This window comes from Eriocheir sinensis, chromosome 7, assembly GCF_024679095.1.
Source record: "Eriocheir sinensis breed Jianghai 21 chromosome 7, ASM2467909v1, whole genome shotgun sequence".
NCBI lineage: Eukaryota > Metazoa > Arthropoda > Malacostraca > Decapoda > Varunidae > Eriocheir > Eriocheir sinensis.
The window spans coordinates 20,785,991-20,809,136 of NC_066515.1; the positions used below are offsets into that span (position 1 = coordinate 20,785,991).

The following is a 23,146-nucleotide window of genomic DNA, read 5'->3' on the forward strand; positions in this document are numbered from 1 at the left end:
AACCACAGTGGCAGACAGGAAAGATAAGAAAGAGGAATAAAATAACGATGAAAATATACTTAAGAGATTCGGAACATGTCTTGTTATTTGCGTAGAAGGTCAAGGGAGGTCAGAGGTCACGGGGGGGTGGTAATCAGTGTTTCTTTTTCTTATTTTTACTCCCGCGAACACGAAGCAAAGCGGATGGGAATAAAACTTACCTGGGAAACAAAGCAACTATCTTTCCCGCCCACCTTTCCACCCACCTGCCCACCTACTGCCGCCCTTCCACGCCCTACCTCTTCATCCACCTCTCCTCCTCCTCCTCCTCCTCCTCCTCCTCCTCCTCCTCTCCCACCCTCCCTTGCCCACGCCACAACTCATCTTAATCCGCCTATTCTTTGGTACCCATTTATAGCCTTTGTGGAAATGTTAGCAGAGGCAGCAGTAGTAGTAGTAGTAGTAGTAGTAGTAGTAGTAGTAGTAGTATCTTCACATTCTTTCTTTGGGAGCATTAGTTTAACAAATGAAAACACTCATTGATCTCTGCGGTCATACATCATGCATGCTAAAGAGAAAAAAAAAGCTGAATTATGAATACGCAATCACATACACCCACTTTCCAATCACACACACACACACACACACACACACACACACACACACACACACACACACACACACACACACACACACACACACACACACACCTGTATACCATCTCCTCCGAGCCATTCAACCACCAACCGTTAGTCGCCAGGGATACAGAAGTCAAGGCCGAGAGGGGGGAGGGGAGGGGAGGGAGAGGGGAGGGCGAGGAGAGCCAGAGGAAAGGAGGGAGGGAGGGAGAGAAGGTAAGACGGCAAGTAAGTAGGAACCGTGTGAGTCAAGGTTGGGAAGGAGGAGGAGAAGGAGGAGGAAGGCAAATGGAGGAGAGAGGAAAGGTAAAAGGAAGCAAGTTTTTAGGTAAGGTAAAAAGGTAGCGATGAGGAGGGAGGAGCAAGAGTGAGAGTGTGAGGGTGAGAGGCGGAGGGAGGGAAAGACGAGGGAGAGATGGAGAGATAGCGAAAGGAAGGAATAAGGTGAAACGATAGGTGGGTGTGGGAGAGAAAGGGTGAAGCAGGGTGAGACAGGGTGAAGGTTTGTGAGAGGAGGGTGGGTGAGGAGAGGTGAGGGAGGTGAATGAGGGCGTGGGAGAGGCTGAGGGACAGTGCGGGGAGAGGGATGAGGGAGTGAAAGGTGTGAGGGAGAGAGAGAGAGAAAAGAGTGAGGGAGAGAAAGTCATGGCAGAAGTAGTGAGTTTAGAAAGTATGAAGATGGATATTGTGTGTGTGTGTGTGTGTGTGTGTGTGTGTGTGTGTTAGAAAGATAGATAGATAGATAAAAAGAGAGAAAAAAATGGATATTGTGTGTGTGTGTGTGTGTGTGTGTGTGTGTGTGTGTGTGTGATAGATAGATAGAGAAAAAGAGAGAAAAAATGGATATTGTGTGTGTGTGTGTGTGTGTGTGTGTGTGTGTGTGTGTGTGTGTGTGTGTGTGTGTGTGTGTGTGTGTGTGTGCGATAGATAGACAGATAGATAGAGAAAGAGAGAGAAAAACAGACAGACAGACAGACAGATAACCAGAGTGCATGTCAGGGAGATGTCGAGCAAAGAGAGAACAGAAAGAAACAAAGATAAAGAAACAGAAACACAGCGCCAAGAAAAAAAGATATCCTAAGCAAATAAAAAAAGGGAACACAAATAAGGAAGAACAATCAAACAAGTAAGCAATGCAATCAGACCATGTTGGAGAGGAGGAGGAGGAGGAAGAGGAGGAGGAGGAGGAGGAAGAGGAAGAGACGATTAGGAGATATACTATTAGAAAGGCGAAATGATCTTATGACTGAGTATGAGGAAAAGAAAAAAAAAGGAAAGATCGGACACAGAGCTAAAGAGACATGAAGAAAAATAGAGAAAAATAATAGAATAGAAACAAACAACGCAATGAAATGAAAGAAATTGACAAGGTGTGTAAAAAATGACTTGAAGATAGGAAAAGAGAGGAAGGAAAAAGCGATGATGGAAAAAGAAAGAAAAGAAAAGGGCAGACAAAGGAAAACGATAAAAAAGACTGAAAATTAAGATGAAGCAAACAAGAGAAAGAGAATAATCGAGCTATAGAAAATGTGATAAAGGGAACGAAAGGCAGAGAGAAAAGTGATGAGATAAAGAAGAAAAAGAGACATAGAATAGAGTGAAGGAAATAAAGAAAGAAGAAAAGAACTGAATGAAGGCGAGAAAGGCAGAGAGAAAAGCGATGAGATAAAGACGAGAGGGATGAGATAAAGCAGAAAAAAAGACAATAGAATGAAGGAAATAGAAAGAGAAGGAAAGAGCTGAGTGAAGGCGAGAGGAATGGCAACCGGAATGAATGAAAGAAGGATGAGAGAGGAATGAATAGCGAAGGAAGTAAGATAAGGAGAGAAAGAGAAGAATGGAAGAAAGTGGGGAAGGGAGTAGGAGGTGATTATGACAGAATAGAAACGACTAAAGGAAGGAGGTTAGATAGATAGATAGATAGATAGATTGATAGATAGATAGATAGATAGATAGATAGATAGAGACATAAAAAGAGAGAGAGGGATGCATGGAGAAAAACAATAAAAACAACTGGAACGTAATAAAAGACAGAACGGGGAAACGATTAGAAAGACAAGAAGGAAGGAAGGAAGGAAGGAAGAAGGGTAAAAGAGAGATAGATAAAGACAGTGTATGGAAAGAGAGAAAAGTAAAGAGAAGTGGAACGTAGCAAAAGCCGGAGCGGGAAAACTATTGGAAAGATAAGAAAGAAAGAAAGAAGGAAGGAAGGAAGGGGGTTAAGGATAAGAACGGGGTAAGGAACAGGAGGGTAAAGAAGGAAGGAAGGAAGATGAATAAGAAAAGCGACAGGGAGGGGAGGAAAGTAAAGAAAGAAGGAAGGGAAGGAAAGAAGGAAGGGGGTTAATCTGGAGATGAATAAGAACGGCGTAAGGAACGGGAGGGTAAAGAAAGAAGGAAGGGAAGGAAAGAAGGAAGGGGGTTAAGCTGAAGATGGATAAGACCAGGGTAAGGAATGGAAGGGTAAGATAAGAAGGAAGGAAGGAAGGAAGGAAGGGGGTTAAGCGGCGAGGTAAGGAACAGGAGGGTAAGGCAGGGAGGGAGGAAGGAAGGGAGCCAAGGACGAAGGGTGGGTATGCTTAGCCTGCAAACCCACCTCTGTGTGCAGTGACCCGGACGCCGCTACGCCTTCCCTCAGCATCCTTCACGTAGCGAGGGAAGCGGATGTACAGCGTCTACAAGCGCTACGAGGTGGAAGTCCAGTTTTTGCCGCCTCTCTTTTTTTATCTCACTTTTTATAGCGGGAAAGTCCAGTGAGCGGCGGCGTAAACAAACAGAGGGAGAAGATAGGTGATTGAATAGATAGATAGATAGATGGAGAGAGAAAGATGTGTAGATATAGATTGATTGATTGATTGACTGAGTAAAAGCCTGATTGGTAGTATGATTGGTAAGTTGATAGGTTAGTGTTTAGGTAGGTAGGTAGGTAGGCCATTGGAAGATATATAGGTAGATAGAGAGACTGATAAGACACACACACACACACACACACACACACACACACACAGACACACACACAGCCATGGGTGCGTTAATGGACGTTTTTTATGAGGTGAGGAGATGACCCTGAGTCTGTGTGTGTGTGTGTGTGTGTGTGTGTGTGTGTGTGTGTGTGTAAACAGTTCCCACAGGTATCAAGCGTCCCCTTTATTTCGGGCAACAGGTGAAGGTGAATGATAAACGGAGGTGAGTCATGTATTCACCTTATTTACAAACACTTATTTTTATCCCTTTAGTTGCGTCGCGATAGGCTCCTCATGGCTTGTTCTCATTATCTCAAATCAGGCCTGAGTTACAATAGACTTAACTTTTTGGGGCCATCAAGGCTCGCCCGGGTGCTCGCTGTGGGAGTGTGAAGACTTACTGCTCCCTGAAGGTGTTAAAAAAAGGTTAGTCATCTTTTTTTTCTTCACCTTACATGAAAGCTCCGTGGCGGACGCGCAGCATGACTAAGCCGGAAAAGCTGATTTTTTGTACTGCCACTTGGCTTTCGAGTTCACGGCGTGGCGGCTTAAGTGACTCGGCCCGCGGGAACGCTAAGTAAAGGATGATTCCGGGAAACACGGACCATAAACGTGGCCTGACGGGGATGTTTAGGATCTCGGGCAACAGTTTCCTCATAATTGGCATAAAAACACTGCACATTTTTGTATTGTCATTCATACTCTTTCTCCCGTGTCCTGGTTTGCTGAGATGAGTGATGGTTCTTATATATATTAAAAGAAACATTACCCACCCGCCTACCCACCTCTTGGATGACTATTTTATTCAGCGTTGAAATCTTCTCGACTTCTTGGCGTGTTTATGCAAATTTTATGGCGTGCTTTCCCGGCCAATAGATTAGCAAGCAATAGTTGACTTTTCTTCATTATCTCCCCGCTCGTGGGTGTGAACCGGGGCGGGTGCAGAGGCTGGGGCCGGGGTTAGTTTTGGGGGCCTGGGAAAGTGCCGGGGAGCGAGGGATGTGGGCTGCGAGGGGCCGACCTGGGGTGACCTGGGCTCTCCGGGTGTCGGGGGCGCGGGTGAGCCGTTCCCCCTATGAAGATCCAACTCTCAGTTTTTGCCTCACATGCTCAAGAACTTCAACTTTCCACACAGACTTTACTGGGTTGCCGCCTCCTCTCCCGCTGAGGAAACGCCCAACACCCCAGCCAGAAACGCCCTGTGACCACGAGCTGAGCCAATGGGGAGAGAGGGCTTACCTGTATGTGGGAGGGGGGGCGTGTCTGCACCAATCCGGAGCGAGGAGGTGGGTGCGGCCGCCTCGCCCTGTCGGTGCTCCCCGCAACAGCTGGTGGCTAGTCAGTGCTTCCCTGGCCGCCTTAGGAGTAGGTTCTGTGTGTCGCTCGCTCAGGGGTCCGGAAGCCTCCCTTTGCCTACTGGGTGTCCGGAACGCGCTGCTTCGTGGAAAAGAAAGGAATACTGAGCCAGGAAATTGCCCCTCGTGTGAATAGCTTGTGCCGGGGCTGCGGAGGGTACAGTGGCGTGCCAGTGATTAACTTGTACCTGAACAGACTGTTTTTGTAGTGACATGTGCGACTAGTCTTTGCACGGAGCCATGCGCATCGCCCTCCAGGAGCAGCACCAGTGATCCTACTCTCCCCGACTCGTCTCATTTTCTGGTGAGTGTTTGGCGTCTTGTGTCTTTAGCCTCGTGGAAATAACGTGCAAGGAATCGAGGAGGATGAGTCGTGGTAGCAGAGTTCCGTGTGAAGATCATTTTCGTCTGAATGTTGAATGGCGTTTTGTCTTATATCCAAGTCGCTATTTCGGTCACTTGGTGGTTAGATAGGAAAAGCGTTGTGTAGAAAGGTGTGTGTGTGTGTGTGTGTGTGTGTGCTAGTTCGGTCTACAAAGCTAAAATTAGTGATCCCGAGACCTATACAAAGTTTCAAGGCAGTATTTCAAAGTAAACACAAATCGAAATCCAAGGCTGAGTTAGGCCCACCAACGCGAACGGCCATACATCATCCAACTCCAGCCAGGAAATCCTCAGGTCTGATGCCGCAAAAAAATCACTCAGTCCCTCGCAAGTTCGTAATTGAGAGTGAAGTCATACGCTGGCTACTCTTCCATCCATATGTGTACTGTAACGACACCGAAGTAAAAATTAATGACCGTAACCGCATAATTTTCTGAGTCTCTGGTGGTAGAATAGATAGATAGATTGATAGAGGGAATGGGCAAGGGGAAAAGGTGCTGGTAGAGGTGTGCTTGAACTCCGGTAGAATATGGTTGAGTGATAAGAGAGAGGGATGGAAGATAATGCAATGAGTGGTAAAATCTGGTCGAAGGAGCTTGGTAGAAATCTAAAGGGTATTGGCAGGGGAGAAGGAAGTTGATTGAAGAGTCTGGTAGAACTTGGTCGAAAGGTAGAGAACGAGAGACAATTTCCCCCAAAGAAACAATTACAGAAGTCGTAGGATAAGTTTACAATGAAGAGGCTGCATTTTGGGGACTTCAACACACCCGCGTATACCTATCTTCCCCCAGTAGAAGGAACATTTTAGTCCATCTGCGGTTATCTCACGTGTTCATCTCACCTCCCCTTGTGGTCCTGAGTGAAGCAGAAAAAGGCTCCTCGTTGTTTTGGGGGCGAAGAGAGAGAGAGAAGAGAATTAGCACACAAACATCTCGCTTCTCCATCCGTACAAACCGAGAAACACGTGCGGTTTTTTACCCTAAACATGCACATATTTTAAAGGTCTCAAACTGCCTAAATGCTCGCTCCTTGACACGCTCCTCTGCACCCACCCACCCACCCACATCGCCGGGCTTTCAAGGCGTAGAAGATATGACGATTGTAAACATATTCTCCCTTTGAAAACATGAGGGAGACGGGTATGTTTTTAGTCCTTGTACGCCGCTCTCCCACCTCTTCGTCTAATTTCTCCCTGGAGTGGTGAAGGTCTACGACTAGCCAACTCACCTGTCCACTCATTTATCAAGCGTTCGGCGTCGTAAAAAATCCCGTAATTGTTGCTGATTATATTGCTCAAGACAGTTTTCACCCGTTGGCCGCCACTGGGAAGCTCAAAGTGATGCATAAAGTGGGTGAGAGTGGACGTGGGAGGTGGTGGACTCTTAAGTGGAAGTGAAAGAACCGAGCAATTCACCAAGAAAGCGACGTGAACTGAAATGCAAGAGAAAGAGACTCGTAAACCATTGTGTAAAGTGGAAGTCAAGAGAGAGAGGGTAATGCATGTAAACAGGGAAAGGTGAGGCAGAAAAAAACTATAGAGGAGCGAGAAAATAAAAACTATGAATTGAAACGAGTGGAAAAAAAAGAGAAAATGTAAGGAAGAAACGCGTAGTAAGAATTGACGCAAGGAGGAGGTGGATTTTGGGGAACGGTGGATGAAGAGAACATGAATAGCAGAGATAAGTTAAGAGATCAGGAAGCAGGAAAAGATGAGGATAGGAAGCAAAGAAAGATGAAAATAGCGATACGAAAGATGGACTCGGGGAATGTTGGATGAAGAGAACACGAATTGCTGAGAAAAGTTGAGAGCAGGAAGCAGGAAAAAGATGAAGATAGGAAGCAAAAGAGACGAAGATAGCAATACAAAAAATGGACTTAGGGAATGTTGGATGAAGAGAACATGAATGGTAGAGAAAAGTTAAAGGCAGGAAGGAAGGAAAAGATACCGATACGCAAAAGAGAAAAAAAAAACATACAAAACAAAAGGCGTAGCAGATGAAAAATAGTGAAGGAAAAGTGAGTACGGAGTGTATGAAAGAAGTGTAAAAAAAATCATACAAAACAAGGGGTAATAGGTGAAAATAGTGAAGTTAGTAGTGTGTAAGGAGGAGTATATAGAGGCAGTGTGAAAGAGAGATTTAAGCAAGAGTATAAGGTGGTTGAGAATGGAGGTATGAGGAAGGAATGAAAGAGAGTAAACAAAAAGTAGTGTGGGAGGTGGAACGAGGGTCGAAGAGGTTGTGGTGAGGGTATTGCGCAGAGAGAGAGAAGGGAGGAGTGAGGGAGGAGAGTTCAGTGCGTAGGAGCTGGAGGGAGAGAAGAACTGAAGGAGGGAGTGGAGGTTATCAGGTAGAGAGGAGAGAAAGAGTTTGAGAGGTGGGAGGTAGAGGGCTTGGTGGTGTTATAGGTAGGTGATTCAAGCAACAAACTGAAGATCATCATAGTGCGATTATGTATTGTAGTGAGGAAAGATAGATAGCCATTGACGAGCAGTGTATGTGAAGAAGCAGAAGAGAGGACGAAGAGGAGGAGGAACTACGAAGCGATACAGGTCAAAAGAAGAAGGAATAAAACAACATAGGGAGGTAGTTAGCAATGATAAGACCACAAAAGCAAGCTATGATGATTTAGGAAGCAATTAGAAAAAGATAACCATTGAAATGTAAGTATTGTGAAAATCTAATGTTATGGTAGAAGTAGGAAGCATTTGAAAGATGTTAAAAAAGAAGACAGTGATGCATATGATAACTTGAGAGAAAAGATAAAAGTATGTTAAAGTTCTCTTATTTCAAAGCAATAAAAGGGCAAGGAAAAACGAGTATTGGATAATGAGTAAAAGGAGGAAAATGTGAAGATGGATTACTTAAGAACGAAGTAAAGGATAAGAATGAAAACAAAAAAATGTGATAAATAATGAAAGATCACTGAGAATGCTAAAAGGTAGGAACTTTGTGAAGGGTTATAGAAGGGAAAATATTGGAAGTGGAGTTGTCGTGTGCTGCCAGAAGGAGAATAAGCTGACCAAGAAGACGTTAGAGATAAAGAAAAGATATAAGTAGAGAGGAGAGGGTAGGGAGTGGTAGACATGGCGGAGATGTTCAAGTGTAGGAAAAAGATGGAAAAAGGAAAAGAAACAAGGCTGGCATAATTGTTGTAGTTGTAAATAATAGCGGTGACAGTACTGGTGGATTACATATATGAAAATTACACTAGAAAAGATGTAAAAGATCAAATCGAGGACAAAAAGGAAAATATAATAGAAATGAAAGCGTAGGAAGAGTGCAAGTAATGGATAATAGAAAGTGTTTGGCAGTTATAATGGTGCCGTTCCAAAAGTAGAGATGTCAGTACGAGAGACTAAAATAAGCGTAAATAAGGAAGAAATGAGTTAGCAATGGTAGCAAAATAAGTGGTAGGTGGTGGGAGTGATAGTAACGGTTTGAAAGAAGAGATGCTGTCAGGAAATCTAAAGTTAAATAAATAGAAGATAAATATGTCGTGTGAGCAATGAGGCGTAAAATGACGTAAAATCAATGAAGACGAGCTCATTACTTTTGTCTTTGTGGGAGCAGCGATTAGCGGGCTTTTTTTATATTTTTTACCATTTTTGTTGCCCTTGAGCTGTTTCTTTAGCGGTTAAAAAAAGCGATATAATAAAAGGAACGGAAAATGTAAAGTAGTTTGTGGAAGATAATTAATACACAACATGGTAATGAAAAGGGCAAGAAAAATCAACAACAAAAAGTACACGTTATAGGAGACTCGAGGTTGAGGAAAGAAATAAAAAAAATCAACAAAAAAGTAAAAAATCAACAAAAAAAAGTACGCGTGGTAGGAGACTCGAGGTTGAGGAAAGAAGTAAAAAAGGAGAGAAAACAAAGAGTAGAGAGGTGGAGCGAGATCAAAGAGGAGTTATGGATATTAGTGGATAGGGTTTGTGTGGCTCCTGAGGGTGGAGTGTACACGTTGGAGACAGGAAGTTGAGGAAGGAATCAAAAGGAGAGTAAACAAGAAGAGGTGGAGCGAGGAACAGAGTGGAGTTGTGGATATCGGTGGGAAGGTTCTGTGGTGTTCCTTAGGGTGGAGTGTACACGTTGGAGACAGGAAGCTGAGGAAGGAATCAAAAGGAGAGTAAACAAGAAGAGGTGGAGCGAGGAACAGAGTGGAGTTGTGGATATCGGTGGGAAGCTTCTGGTGTGTTCCTGAGGGTGGGGTGCTGTCACCGTCGCCCCCGCTGTCAGCACCCAGAGGACACACTCACCTTGGGTAATTGCTCTCCTAACACAACACGCTCCCGGATGCTCAGGTGAGGCGAGGCGTGGTGAGGAAGATTCGACTTGGACAGAGGAAGTGTGTGAGAGGGGGGTGGGAGGTGGGAGGGTGGGGGGCTAAGTGCGCGCGCGTGTGTGTGTGTGTGAGAGAGTGAGAATTATAAAACACTGATTAAAACTCCGGAAAGCAACACGACATAACAGTAAGACGGTAGCAGGAAATCCATGGCGTGTGTGTGTGTGTGTGTGTGTGTGTGTGTGTGTGTGTGCAGACTTTAGGAGGAGGGAGTCCCAAGCCCTGAGGCGAGTCCTTCCTCTCCCTCCTCTCCCTCCACCTCTCCTTCCTTCCTCCCTTCCCTCCCTCCCAAAAGCGGTTCCTTCCTCTCCCTTTAGCTGCGTCGTAGTGTTTTTTTTTATACTTTTTTTTCTCGCCATTACTATCAACTCTTCTTTTTGATAAGCTATATTTCTTTTTATTCGATTATTATTAGAAGGTCCAGTATATAGGCAGTGTGTTGATTGCGTTACTGATTATTCTCTAGTTTTGAGTATTTCGTTAGATTCACGTGTTATTTCTGTAGTTTACTGAGCTCAGAAGTAGTTATTTTGACGCTGTAAATCACTTGTAATCTCTTAATCGCATCCCATTTGTATAATTTATTGTCTTAGGTGTATAAAGTTCCTCCACTGCCTCTCTTTCTGTCGCTTTTCCACTCAATTCTAATTTCATCGACGTCATGGGTCACTTCTATATCGTCCAGCGTTCTCAATCTTTACTTTCTTTCCCTTTAATCTTTCCTACACTTCTTACTTTACTTTCTTTGCATCCACGTCATCCATATCACGTCTCCTTCCTTACTTCATCCTTCTCCAGACTCTCTTCAATCTTCACCTTCATCAGTATTTCTCCTCCGTCTCGCTTCCTATCTATACTTACCTTTCTCTCTCTCTCTCTCTCTCTCTCTCTCTCTCTCTCTCTCTCTCTCTCTCTCTCTCTCTCTCTCTCTCCTCTTCCATCGTCTTCTCTTCTTCTCTCCATCACACTATTGTTACACTCTTCTATATTCCTTTTCATCTATTTCTCTATCTTCTCTATTTCTCTCCACTGCTCTCTCTCCAATCTGCTCCTCCCCGTCCTCTCTCCAAACTCCTCCTCCTTCCAGTCTCTCCCTCCCTCCCTCCAGTCTCTCTCCCTTCCCTCCGGCACCTCCAGTCACCCTATTAAGCCGTGTGTGTTCACCGTGTTAGTGTGTCACCTTCGCTTCCCTCACGTCATGGTGTGTGTGTGTGTGTGTGTGTGTGTGTGTGTGTGTGTGTGTGTGTGTGTGTGTGTGTGTGTGTGTGTGTGTGTGTGTGTGTGTGTGTGTGTGTGTGTGTGTGTGTGTGTGTGTGTGTGTGTGTGTGTGTGTGTGTGTGTGTGTGTGTGTGTGTGTGTGTGTGTGTATCGGGAGTTGAAAAATCGAGGACGAAAAATGACCACTTAATCCCGATTCCCAAAGAGAGAGAGAGAGAGAGAGAGAGAGAGAGAGAGAGAGAGAGAGAGAGAGAGAGAGAGAGAGAGAGACACACACACACACACACACAAACACACACACTAACACTAACACACAATACATATAAAACAACAAACAGAAAAGTAAAACAAGTCAAATAAAACAACACGGAAAACAACAACACAGACAGACTGGACTGGTAAATTTAAGGACAAAGACAAAGTTACCAAAAAGAAAACAAAAACCCACAAAAAAACATCCATAAACAAACAAAATCCGGACACATACAAAACGAGCCCAGCAACTCGCCAAATAGCTTGCTCTCATCAGGTGTTACATGGTGATATATCGTGCCAGGGCGGGTGTCGTTTCCCCAGGTATCATCGTGTCAGCTGTGGTCACCTGGCGAGTTTGTCTGTGTGTCAGGTGTCGGGCGGCTGTGTCAGGTGTCACTCTCCTCGGGCTCTCGTATGTCTGGTCCACGGCACTTCCATCTTTTTCCCATCTTTCTTCCTCTCTCTCGTTCTCCCTTGCTTTCGTTCTTCCTTTCGTTTTTCTTCCTTTCTTTCGTTCCTTCATACCGTCCTACGCTTTCTGGTCTCCTTAACTCCCCTCTTTTATTTCTTTCTTTAATTTCTCTCCTTTTCCTCCTTTCTTCCTTTCTCTCGTTCTCCCTTTCTTCCTTTCTTTCGTTCTTCCTTTCCTTCGTTCTTTCATACCGTCCTACGCTTTCTGGTCTCAATTCTCCTCTTTCATTTTTTTCTTTTATTTCTCTCCTTTTCCTTCTTTCTTTCGTTCTTTTGTACCATCCCTCGTTTTCTGGCCTCATCAACTCACCCCTTTCCATTTCCTTATTTTCGCTTTCATCCCTTCTTTTGGTTCTTTCACACCTTTTGAGTTCTGTTATCCCCACTCCTCTTCTTACTTTCCCTCTTTCCAATTTCCTCCTCTTCGTTTTTTCTTACTTTTCGTTTACTACGTTCTTTTATTCCCTTCTTCCTTCCATTCATCCCACCGTTCTTCTCTTCTTGCGTCAGTCCACATTTTTCCCCTCTCCTCCATTTCCTTCTTATTTCGTTTTCTTCTTTACTAATATAATTTTTCTCTCCCACGTTTTCCCGCTCTTTTCTTCCTCCTTTCTTCAGTTTTATTTTACTTGCCACCATTTCCTCCTTTCCCTCCTTCATTCTATTCCTTATTCTTATATTTTATTATTTATTTTCCTTTCCTTGGTCTCCGTTGTTCCCTGTCTCCTCTTCTCCCTCCTCCCCTTCTCCCTTCCCGCTAATAATCAAGTGAATATTGTGTTTACTTCGATCTTGCATCATCTTTTATTATATTTCCCTATTTTGCTAGAGTTGTAAGTTAATCTCTATTTTTATTTTTGGGACGAGGGTTTCATAATGTATTTTTCTTTCAATTTATTTTTTTCGTTTCCTTTTCTCCTCGTATTAGGGTCGAGCCAATCTTCGTCCTGTTACATCGGATTAAATGAATTTGGAACACCCCTCGACAAGAAGAAGGAAGCGATGAATATGATGGCTTCACGTGTCGGTGGTTTTATTACGTGTTCGATTCGTAAATGATTGGATCGACTCGTAACGTCTGGGAGAAAGAAAAGGGATATATCGTCGCTAACTCCTATCTCCTGTTTAAGTTACGACGAAATAGTCTTTTATCCGTGTGCAGTCGTAATAATAATCGTAATAATAAATATCCGATGTGTTCACCTGAATAGAGCAAGTTACCTTTCTTTTACCTGTCATTCATTAGCGGAGACACCTGTCGTCACTTAGCGCAGGGGACAAAAAGTAGAATTATCATACCTTTGTTTTACGTTACGCATCGCTCGCCGCAGCTTCTCCGCGGGTCGGGGGAAACGAAGCTGAGCGTAACGTTATGGGCGCCTAGGAGTCGTTGCACCACACAGCTTTTACAAATAATGATAAAGTCGCTCAAACATACGAGGAAATTATTACTTCTATCCGGAGATACGCTTTGCCTGTCACTCAGAGTTAGGTGGATGTTATTTTTTTGTCGTTTATAAATATATATTTCTCGCTTGGAATGCTTCGAGGTATGAATGTCCGTTTTCTGAAAGTTTCGCTCGTCATGTTTTTAAGATTTTTTGCCTCTCACGGTATTCAGTTTGATATTAAATGTGGCTGCAGGCATAAGTGTTTGTTAATGAGTGTTTACATGACGAGTATTTTGCAGGTTTTGTTATTGTGTGAATCTTAACTTGTGTCTATAAATATATACCTCGTTACTGTCATCTTCGTCTTCTTTTTCTTCTTCTTATTATTATCATTATCTTAACTTGTGTCTGTAAATATATGCCTCGTTACTCTCTTATTATTATTATTATTATCATTATTATTATTATTATTATTATTATTATTATTATTATTATTATTATTATTATTATTATTATCATTATTATTATTATCATTATCATTATTATTATTATCATCATTATTATTATTATCATTGTCACACGCCCACCCATCATTATCAGTTTTCCTTCTATTTATCCTTTCTCCTCATTGATATTCTCCACCCTCCTCTCCTTTCTCTTCCTCCCCCATTTCTCAGCGTCATTCCCTTCTCTTTCCTCACCTGCTCTCCCTCGCTCACACGCGCGCCTTACAAGCAAGCCTTCCTGTCTCCCTTTACGTTGGCTGTTTTTTGTTGCTAGTGGTAAAAGGCAAAGCGGAATAGTGTGCGTGTATATTTAATTTGCGTGTGTGTGTGTGTGTGTGTGTGAGTGAGAGGGAGAGAGATAACCTATGTAGCAGAAAATAACTTCTCCCTGTTTTTCCTCCCTTCTTTCTCATTTTGTTCTCCCTTTCCTCTCTCTCCCATCCCTCTCACTTTGTTCTCCCTTTCCTCTTTCTCCCTTCTTTCTCATTTTCTTCTCCCTTTCCTCTCTCTCCCTTCCTTTTCATTTTCTTCTCCCTTTCCTCTCTATCCCATCCTCCTTCTGTTCTCCCTTTCCTCCCTCCCATTCTTCTGTGACCTCTCTCCCCCTTCTTCTGCCTCTCACTCCTCTTTCTCATCCTCTCCACTTCCTCCTCCTCACCTCCCTCTCCCTGTCCTCCTGAGCGACCTACCCAACATTCCCTCTCGTGCAAGCATCCCAGACAGACGTTAATGCCCGCCTCACGCTGCCTGCTTTAATTGGTGTCTTTCCTTCGAGAAGTAAGACGCCCCTTTACGTAACTGGCGGGAATTTGGGTCTTAGTTTGTATAGATTTTTTTTCTTGTGTTGTAATTGCGTTTTTTTTGTATGTTATGTGTGTTTTTACCTTATTTTGTGTGTGTTTTTAAGGAATATTATGTCGCTACTCGCATGGGTCTTAGTTTGTATGGATTTTTTTTTGTGTTGTAATTCTGTTTTTTTTGTATGTTATGTGTGTTTTTACCTTTTTTTGTGTGTTTTTAAGGAATATGTCGCTACTCGCATCCCATTCACTATCAAGGTCATTAGAATTGCATGCATTATCGTAGAACTACTTGTCACCATATCATAATCGCAATCACTGTCGCCTCCCTAGTCACCATCATCATCTTCACCACAATCCCATTCTTTCACCTCTTCCCCCTACCGTCGCAACCACTGCAGTCACCACGCGAGTCATTACCACCACCTTCCCAGCACCAAACTCACATGCAATCTCATTACCTCATCAATCATACATTCTTTCCTAATCCCATCTAAGAATTCAAGACATTTTCCATCTCTTCATCGGTACGGATCCAGGTATCATCAGTCATCCTTTGGTCATCATTAGTTGTCCACCTGATCTTGTATACCTGTCGCTACCTGTCTTATTCATCCCTTCATTTCATTTTTTTTCGTTCTTTTATACCTTTCGAATTCCGTTAACTCCACTCCTCTTCCTACTTTCCTTCTATTTAACTTCCTCCTCTTCCTACACACGTTGTCATGAGTCTCTTCCACATTTTATTCCTCCATGCATTCTCCTTACTCATTTTTGCTGTATTGTTCTGTGGCAGCAGTGAAGGATCATCAGTCTTGTGTTCCACCCGTGTGTTTGTCACTATCATCACTCACACCTGATATATTTTTCCCCAACGCCGTCAATGTGTATAATTTTCACCTCCCAAATCACTGTCAAGTCCCACACTGTCTTCACCGGCTCCCCACTTCCTGTCACTGTAAACGAATGCATGACTAACTACTACTACTACTACTACTACTACTGCTACTGCTATTTTCTTTACATCACCACTCCCAGTCACCACCACATGCACCCCCAGTCACCACCACATGCACCCCCAGTCACCACCACATGCACCTCCAGTCACATGTCAATCCACCTCCACCACCACTCCACTTGTTGTCCTCGACCCCACCACCACCGCCACCTATCTTCTACCTGCAATCATTTTTACCTGTACTGCCCCTGAACACCTGAACAGGCCCTCGTTACCTGAGCGTGATGACACCTACTGGCCTTGAAAGGGGAGGGGGAAGGAGAAAAGAGAAGGGGTGAGGGGAGAAGGACAGAGGAGGGGGAGGGGAGGAGGACAGAGGAGGGTGAGGGAAGGAGGACAGAGGAGGGGAAGGCGAGATTGAGGCGAGGCGGGACAAAGCATACTTTTCTCACGCTTCCTCGCTGGTCGTGTGATCTTAGTGATTTGACTTGATTTTCTTGGGAACCTCAACTCGCCTTACTGCTTCCTTGTGACGCACCGAGACGCGTGAGTCATCGGGGTTCACACTTTTAGCAGCTCAAAAAAAAGGAAGAAAATAAAAGAAAAAGAAGAAATAAGTGTCGTAAATTTCTTGCCCTCGATTTCTTGCTAAAAATGTTTCCGCGCTGTCTGTTTTATGTTAATCCATTCAATTGTTGCTGCTATTGCTTATACTACTACTACTACTACTACTACTACTACTACTACTACTACTACTACTACTACTACTACCACTACTACCACTAAAACCACTTCCACTACTAGTTCGGTATTTCGCATTGTGGTCTGGCCCTTGTCTATTATATTCCTTCCATTAACAACAAAAAAACGGACACCAGACGACAATAAAAAGCATGAAAATTCCATAAATCAGGCGATCGTACCCTTACCTGGCTTCTTCCATTTATTACCTGTCATGTCCAACAGGTGATTCGTCCCCGCCAATTAGCCCCTACAGGTGAAAGGGAGAATCTCGTCTAATTAGTCAGGTGGAGGTAAATCGCAGGTAATTGGATCGTAGGGTGACACCTGGCAACCCAACGCGGAAGATGAGCCCTTACCTTTGCGGGGAAAGAGAGACGGGTAAAAAACTTGTCCTTGTCCCCTCACTCCTCCGGGGACAAAAAACAAACAGGTGGAGTCAATTTTACCTGTCCCCGTTAGAGCCTCCATACCCCCACCTCCTCCTCCTCCCTTTCCTCTCCCCCCTCCTCCTCCCTTCTTCCCCCCCATCCTCCCTTCTTCCACCCATTCTTCTCCCTTCTTCCCCCCATCCTCCTCCCTTCTTGCCCTCTCCTCTTTCTTCACCCCCTGCTCCTCCTAACCCTCCCTTCTCCTCCTCCTCCTCCTCCTCCTCCTCCTCCTCCTCTTTTCTCTGCCTACACACACATGCACAAAAAAATGAGAATATAAAACACACATGTATCCAAGTTTGCGTTTCCTTGTCTACCTTTGCCATTCGAACCGTCCTAATTCTACATTCCCTTGTATTCTAATGGGGTAAGGAAGTTTTTTTTTTTTGGGGGGGGGGATGAGGGGCAGCACCAGCAATAAGGAGTCATTTTAAAGGGTTGATGTACCGAGTCATACCTCATACGAAAGAGTTCCACGTGTTATAGAAGACTTCACTGTTTTTAGGCCCCTTTTATTTTAATGGTGTAAGGAATTTTTTTGTTTTGTTTCACTAGATATAAGGAATCACTTTGAAGGGTTAACGTAGCTAGTCAAACCTCTAGGAATTGCATGTTATTAATTATTCTAATGGCGTATGTAATTTTTTTTTGTAGTACAAGAATTTTTTTGGTAATTAGATTTTTTTTGGTGACGATTTTTTTTGTTGCTAGATTTTTTTGGTAACTAGATTTTTTTTGGTAACACTAGATTATTTTTTTTTGGTAACACTAGATTATTTTTTTGGTAACTAGATTTTTTTTTGGTAACACTAGATATAATGAATCACTTTGAAGAGTTAACGTAGCACCTCACACCTCTAGGAATTGCACGAGTAAGAATTCTCCACTGCTCTTAGACTCGCCATTAATCTGAGTTCTAATAAGTTCTAATAGGCTGCACCTGCTCCCTCACAAACACATCAAGGTGAGGGAGAAATCGCCTTGCCTCTCCGCGCCTCACCTCGCCGCGGGGCAAAAGATCGCGCAAGCAGGAAAAAAAAAAAAATAGAAGAAACTCATAAATCGCGCAAGGCTTATTAGTTAACTGGGCCGAGAGAGAGAGAGAGAGAGAGAGAGAGAGAGAGAGAGAGAGAGGCAAACATATCAACAAAGAAAGGAATGCAAAAAAAAAAAAAATAGAAGCAAAAACAAACTAACTACATCTGTATCGTTACTGTGTGTGTGTGTGTGTGTGTGTGTGTGTGTGTGTGTGTCCGAGTCACCTTACACGCCTGGTCGCCTTCCTTTACCTGTCCAGGGGCGCCGCTGCCTACCTGGTCCTCTCCCACACCTTTATTACCTCACCTGTCACGATCCTCCCCTCCCCCCCTCCCTCGTCTTCTTCCACCCCTCGCCCCTTTATCTTCCTCCCTTCACTCCCTTTGCCTTCCCCCTTCACCCCCTTACCTTTTCCCTTCACTCTCTTTCTTCCCTTGGTCTTTTTGCGACCCTTTACTACCCTTTCCTTCCCCTTTCTTTTCCCTTCCTTCCCTCACCTTACCTTCTCCCTTTATTCCCTTACCTTTCCAAACCTTGACCTACCTCTTTCTTCCTTTGCTCCTTTTGCCTCCCTTTTCTTCCCCTTTCTTCTCCCTTCCCCCTCTTTCTTCCCTTCCCTTCTTCCTTCCCTTTCTTCCTCCCCTTTTTTCTTCCCTTTCTTCCTTCACCCTTTCTTCCTCCTTTCCTCCCCTTCACCCCTTCTTACCTTTTCCCTTCACCCTTCTTCTGTCTTCCTTTACTCCTTTTGCCTCCCTTTTCTTCCCCTTTCTTCTCCCTTCCCCCTCTTTCTTCCTCCCTTCACCCCCCTTCCCTCCCCTTCACCCCTTCTTACCTTTTCCCTTCACCCTTCTTCTTTCTTCCCTTATTCCTTTTCCCTCCCTTCCCTATCCATACATTCCTTCTTCCCCCTCTTTCTTCCTCCCTTCACTCCCCTTAACTTTCCTTACCTTCCCCTTTCATGTCTCTTAATTCTTCCCTTATATTTTTTCACTTCTCTCCTTTCTCTTTTCCCTCTTCCACTCATTCATTAATTTACTCTTGTCCTTTATTTTTGTTCTTCGTATTCTCTTTCTCTTTTCTTATTGTCATTCTAATCTCATCTCTTTCATTCATTCATTCTCCCTCTCTCCTTGTTGATTTATTATCTCTCTCTCTCTCTCTCTCTCTCTCTCTCTCTCTCTCTCTCTCTCTCTCTCTCTCTCTCTCTCTCTCATTATTCAAAACATACTCTCTCCTCCTCCTCCTCCTCCTCCTCCCTACCAAGAGTCACCCGTCACCGTCACCCACCCCCGTCACCGCATCCGTCACCCTCCCCCCTCCCCCCGCCTCGCTCCGTAACTCTCATTGTGCTCTCAAAAACGGGTTCCCTCCAAGGTTGTCCTCTCGCTGATACCATTAAGCAAACGGTATTTCACGACCCTTTCCTCCCCCCTCCCTCTTCTCTCCCTCTTTTCCTCCTCTCCCCTCTCCTCCACTCCACTCCTCCCTCCACCTTCTCTCTCTTTCCCCTCCCCTCTCTCTCACTTTTTTTTCCTCCTCTCCCCTCCTCGACTCATCTCTCCACCTTCTTCTCTCCTTTTCCCTCTTCTCCCCCTCTCCCTCCTCCTCCTCCTCCTCCTCCTCCTCCTCCTCCCTCCTCCTCTCTACCTCTATCTGTGTCGTGGGAAAAGACGAGTCTGTGCTTCAATAGAGGGAAAAAAATACGTGTTTATAAGTTCATTTGGAATCAAGTTTTATTTTTTTCCCTGCATATATTAGTTCAGTTTTCTATTTAATTTTCGTTAATTGAGTTAATCCTCTGACACAATTTATTATAGTTTACCTTTTTTCTTACGTTGCAATAAGTGTTACAGTATACAAACAACTTAATTAAAACATATGCTAATTCCAACTTTATAAACACAACAAAAAACTCGATTCAGTGGGTGACTCAATAGCTATATCGATTTGAGCAGCTGCAGGAAGGAAGGGGAAGGGAGAGAGGGAGGGAGGAGAAGGAAAGCATAAGGAGGTGTAGGGAGGAGGGGGAAGAGAGCAGACTTGTAGAAAGATCTCGGTAATAGTAAGGAGGAGGAGAGAGAGTGAAAGCTGCGAAGGTGTAAGTCTTGTAGGTGAAGGAAACTATGAGAAGGAAGTGGAGGAGGAGGGAGAAGAAGAAGAAGGGGGAGGGGGAGTACTGGAGAGAAGTAGAGGTAAGGAGACTTAAAGTGTGGGTGTTTGCGGTAGATAATAAGACAGGTGTGGGCAGGTGATGAATCGGCGCGCTCAGGTGTGTGAGTGAGAACATATGGAAGGAAGGGGCTGAAGGGGAGGAGATGGATGCGAAGGGAAGGGAAGGGACTTGATGGGGGGGGAAGGAGGGAAGCGGAGAAGCTGTAGAAGAAGGGAAACATACGTATGAGGAGAAAATAGCTGGGGAGGAAAGAGGGGAGATGTAGAGGAAGAGAAAAACACGTAGAAAGAAGAAAGATGTTAGTAGGGGCGAGGATGTTGTTGTATGGAAACTAAGAGGCCTTTCGTGGATGGGGAGGAAATGGTTAATGCAGGAAGTGTGTGTGTGTGTGTGTGTGTGTGTGTGTAGATGTAATATGCTAAAATAAACACGTGGGCAAGATAAAAATAAAGATGTTATGGAGGTTAGAAGAGGAAGGGGAAGATAAAGAAAAAGGGAGATGAAAGAAAAGTGAAAGGAGAAGGAAGAGGAGGAGGAGAAAGGGCCGAGAGAACGTGGAAATGAAGGAAAGTAAATGAAAGTAGAGAGAGAGAGAGAGAGGGAGAGGGAGAGGGAGAAGGGGAAAGGGAAGGGAAAGGCGGTAAATAGGCCGTGTTATTACCTCCCATTTCCTTCCCTCATAAGCCGAACGCGGATGAGTGAGTACCCGCACGACACCTTGAAGCGGGTACTGTCACGAGGGCAACTACTGTGTGGGTACCCGCTTACCTTTCTCCCTCGCCCCCTCCTTAACCTCCTCACCCCCCTACCCTTCCCTACCTTACTGTTACCTCGTTGTAGCTCGAAACAATAGGATCAGAATGCATTATGTGTGTGTGTGTGTGTGTGTGTGTATGTGGTTATGCCTTTGACAGTCTGTATAATGAGTTGTTGTTTTGCTTTCTCTCTGTCTGTCTGTGTCTTTCTTTTTCTCTCTATCTCTATATCTATCTATCTATCTGTCTATTTATCTCTCATTCCATATTTCTCTCTCCTTTTCGTCCTCTTCTTCGACAAACTTTTCCTTTCGCCCTTCTTTTCCTCCTTCCATCATCTTCCTTTTTTCCTTTATCCCTTTTCTCATGTTCATACCTTTCTTCATTTTCTTCCTATCTCCGTCTCTCCCTCGCACCCTCCCTCTCTCTTCCCTTCTGCCCCTCCTTACGTTCTTCCTTCCATTATTTGATCATTTATATATTCTATTCTCTCTCCCCACACTTCCTACATTCTCTCCCCTCCTCCTCTTCCCTCGTCCCCCTTTTCAGCTAACAGGTCACAACTTCTCCGACCCCTTCAGTCTTTCCTTCTATCTTCTGTCTCCTTCATTATCACTTTTACGTGTGGAAGTTATTGTGTTTTATTTGTTGTTTGAAGTCGTGTTTATATTAACTTTACTGCCGGGATAAATAAATAGTCAAATGAGAGATAAACAAACCAACCAGCAATAGATAAGCAACAGGCAAACAACAGACAGGGAGGAAAAAAGGATTATTAGACAGAGAAATTTTAATGCACAGACACACATAGACAGATAACAGACAGGCAGAAAAAAAGGATAGTTAGACAGACAGAGAGAAATTTTAATGCACAGACACACACAGACAGGCAACAGACAGGCAGGAAAAAGGATAGATAGACAGACAGAGAAAGTTTAACACACAGACAGACAGAGAGACAGACAAATTACCGTTACTTGTCACATTTCAACGGTCCCTCTCACCTTGCCTGTCACTCCCCGTCTCCTCCACACCCGCGTTCTCTCTCTCTCTTCTCTTCTCTTTTCTCTCTGCTCTTTCCTCATTTCCAGCTCATCTGTTTCCTGTTCTTTCTCCTCCTTTCCTCTTTCCACCCCGTCTGGCTTTCTCTTTTCATCGCCTCCCTGTTCACACCTTTCTCTTTCTCCTCTTTCTCTCCTCTCTCCTATAATTTTCTTCTTTCTTTTTCTTTGTTTTCTCTATTTCCTTCATTTATTACCTGGTTTTTGTTTCTCTTTATTCTTATTTAATTTTTATCTATACTTGTTTTTCTTATCTTTTAACACCTTTCTCTATCTCCCTCTCTCCTATAATTTCTTCTTTCTTTTTCTTTGTTTTCTCCATTTCCTTTCTTTATTACCTGGTTTTTGCTTCTCTTTATTTTTATTTAATTTTTATCTACACTTTTTCTTTTCTGTGTTCACCTTTCTCTTTCTCCTCTCCTCTCTCCTTTAATATTCTTCTTCCTCTTTCTTTGTTTTCTCTATTTCTTTTATTTATTATCTAATTTTTGTGTCTCCTTTTTTATTTCATTCTTATCGTCAATTGTCTTTTTTTCTCTTGTTTCCTTTCTTTATTGCATGACTGATTTCTCCTTTTCTTATTTATTTTTTTCTACACCTGTTTTTCGCTCGTGTGTCTCCTGCCGATTGGTCCATAATTCGTGTAATCAATTAATTATCCGCTGTCAGTCACCGTGGAAGGTTTATCTTTTGTATTATTTTTGTGCAGCGAGCGGTAATTAAGCTGCAGTTTAGTGTGACGCTGAAACTTAAATGCTGTCATGAAGAGAAAGCTTGAGAAGAAAAACGCAAAAAAAAAAAATATGTCTAGAAAATAATATTGACGATGACAGAGGTAGAGATGGCGGCGGTAGCGGTCTATACTACTACTACTACTACTACTACTACTACCACAACCACTACTACTACTACTACTACTACTACTACTAATGGTGATAATGATAACAGACATACGGATGGTAGGAGAGTAAGGTAAATATACATCAAATAAGAGAACAAAGAGTAGCAGAAAAGGAGGAGGAGGAGGCAGAAAAAAAAAATATATATACACGTGAGGGTTTTTAAATCTTTAAATGTATACCTTCGATATTTAAAAGGCAAAAACAACATTCTGAAAGGCATTTGTGATTATTTTATTTTCATCGCTAAATATCGTGTACTACTCACACACGCACACACGCACGCACAACCTGTCAGTCGCGTGTGTCTACTTTTCCATTCCCTCATCTTCTCTCTCTTCTTCCTCCTCATCTTTCTCTCTTCTTCGTCTCTTTTTTCTCTTTTTTTTTGTGACTAGTCAAAGAATCTGTCAGTCGTGTGTTCCTACCTTTCTATTCCCTCATCTTCTATCTCTTCTTCCTCATCATCCTTCTCTCTTCTTCTCCATTCTTTCTCTTTTTTTTTTTTCGTGACTAACTAAAGAATCTGTCAGTCGTGTGTTCCTGCCTTTCTATTCCCTCATCTTCTATCTCTTCTTCCTCATCATCCTTCTCTCTTCTTCTCCATTCTTTCTCTTTTTTTTTCGTGACTAGCCAAAGAATCTGTCAGTCGTGTGTTCCTACCTTGCTATTTTCTCATCTCCTTCCTATCTTCTTCTTCCTCATCCTTTTCTTCTCCTCCCTTCTTTCTCTTTTTTTTCGTAACTAGCCAAAGAGTCTGTCAGTCGTGTGTGCCTGCCTTTT

General features: G+C 43.5%; 1 protein-coding gene across 2 annotated transcripts in view; it reads left to right on the forward strand.

The window, feature by feature from the left end:
* LOC126994570 (Krueppel-like factor 12) overlaps window positions 1-23,146 on the forward strand; it is a 153,093-nt gene that overhangs the window by 116,510 nt on the left and 13,437 nt on the right. The window contains exon 1 of one of the 2 annotated variants that reach the window (XM_050853897.1): window positions 3,585-5,239. The exons of the other annotated variant lie outside the window; for it this stretch is intronic. The gene's annotated coding sequence lies outside the window, so the exon portion shown is untranslated. Of the gene's footprint in view, window positions 1-3,584; window positions 5,240-23,146 lie in introns of those variants that run through there. 2 annotated transcript variants of the gene reach the window in all.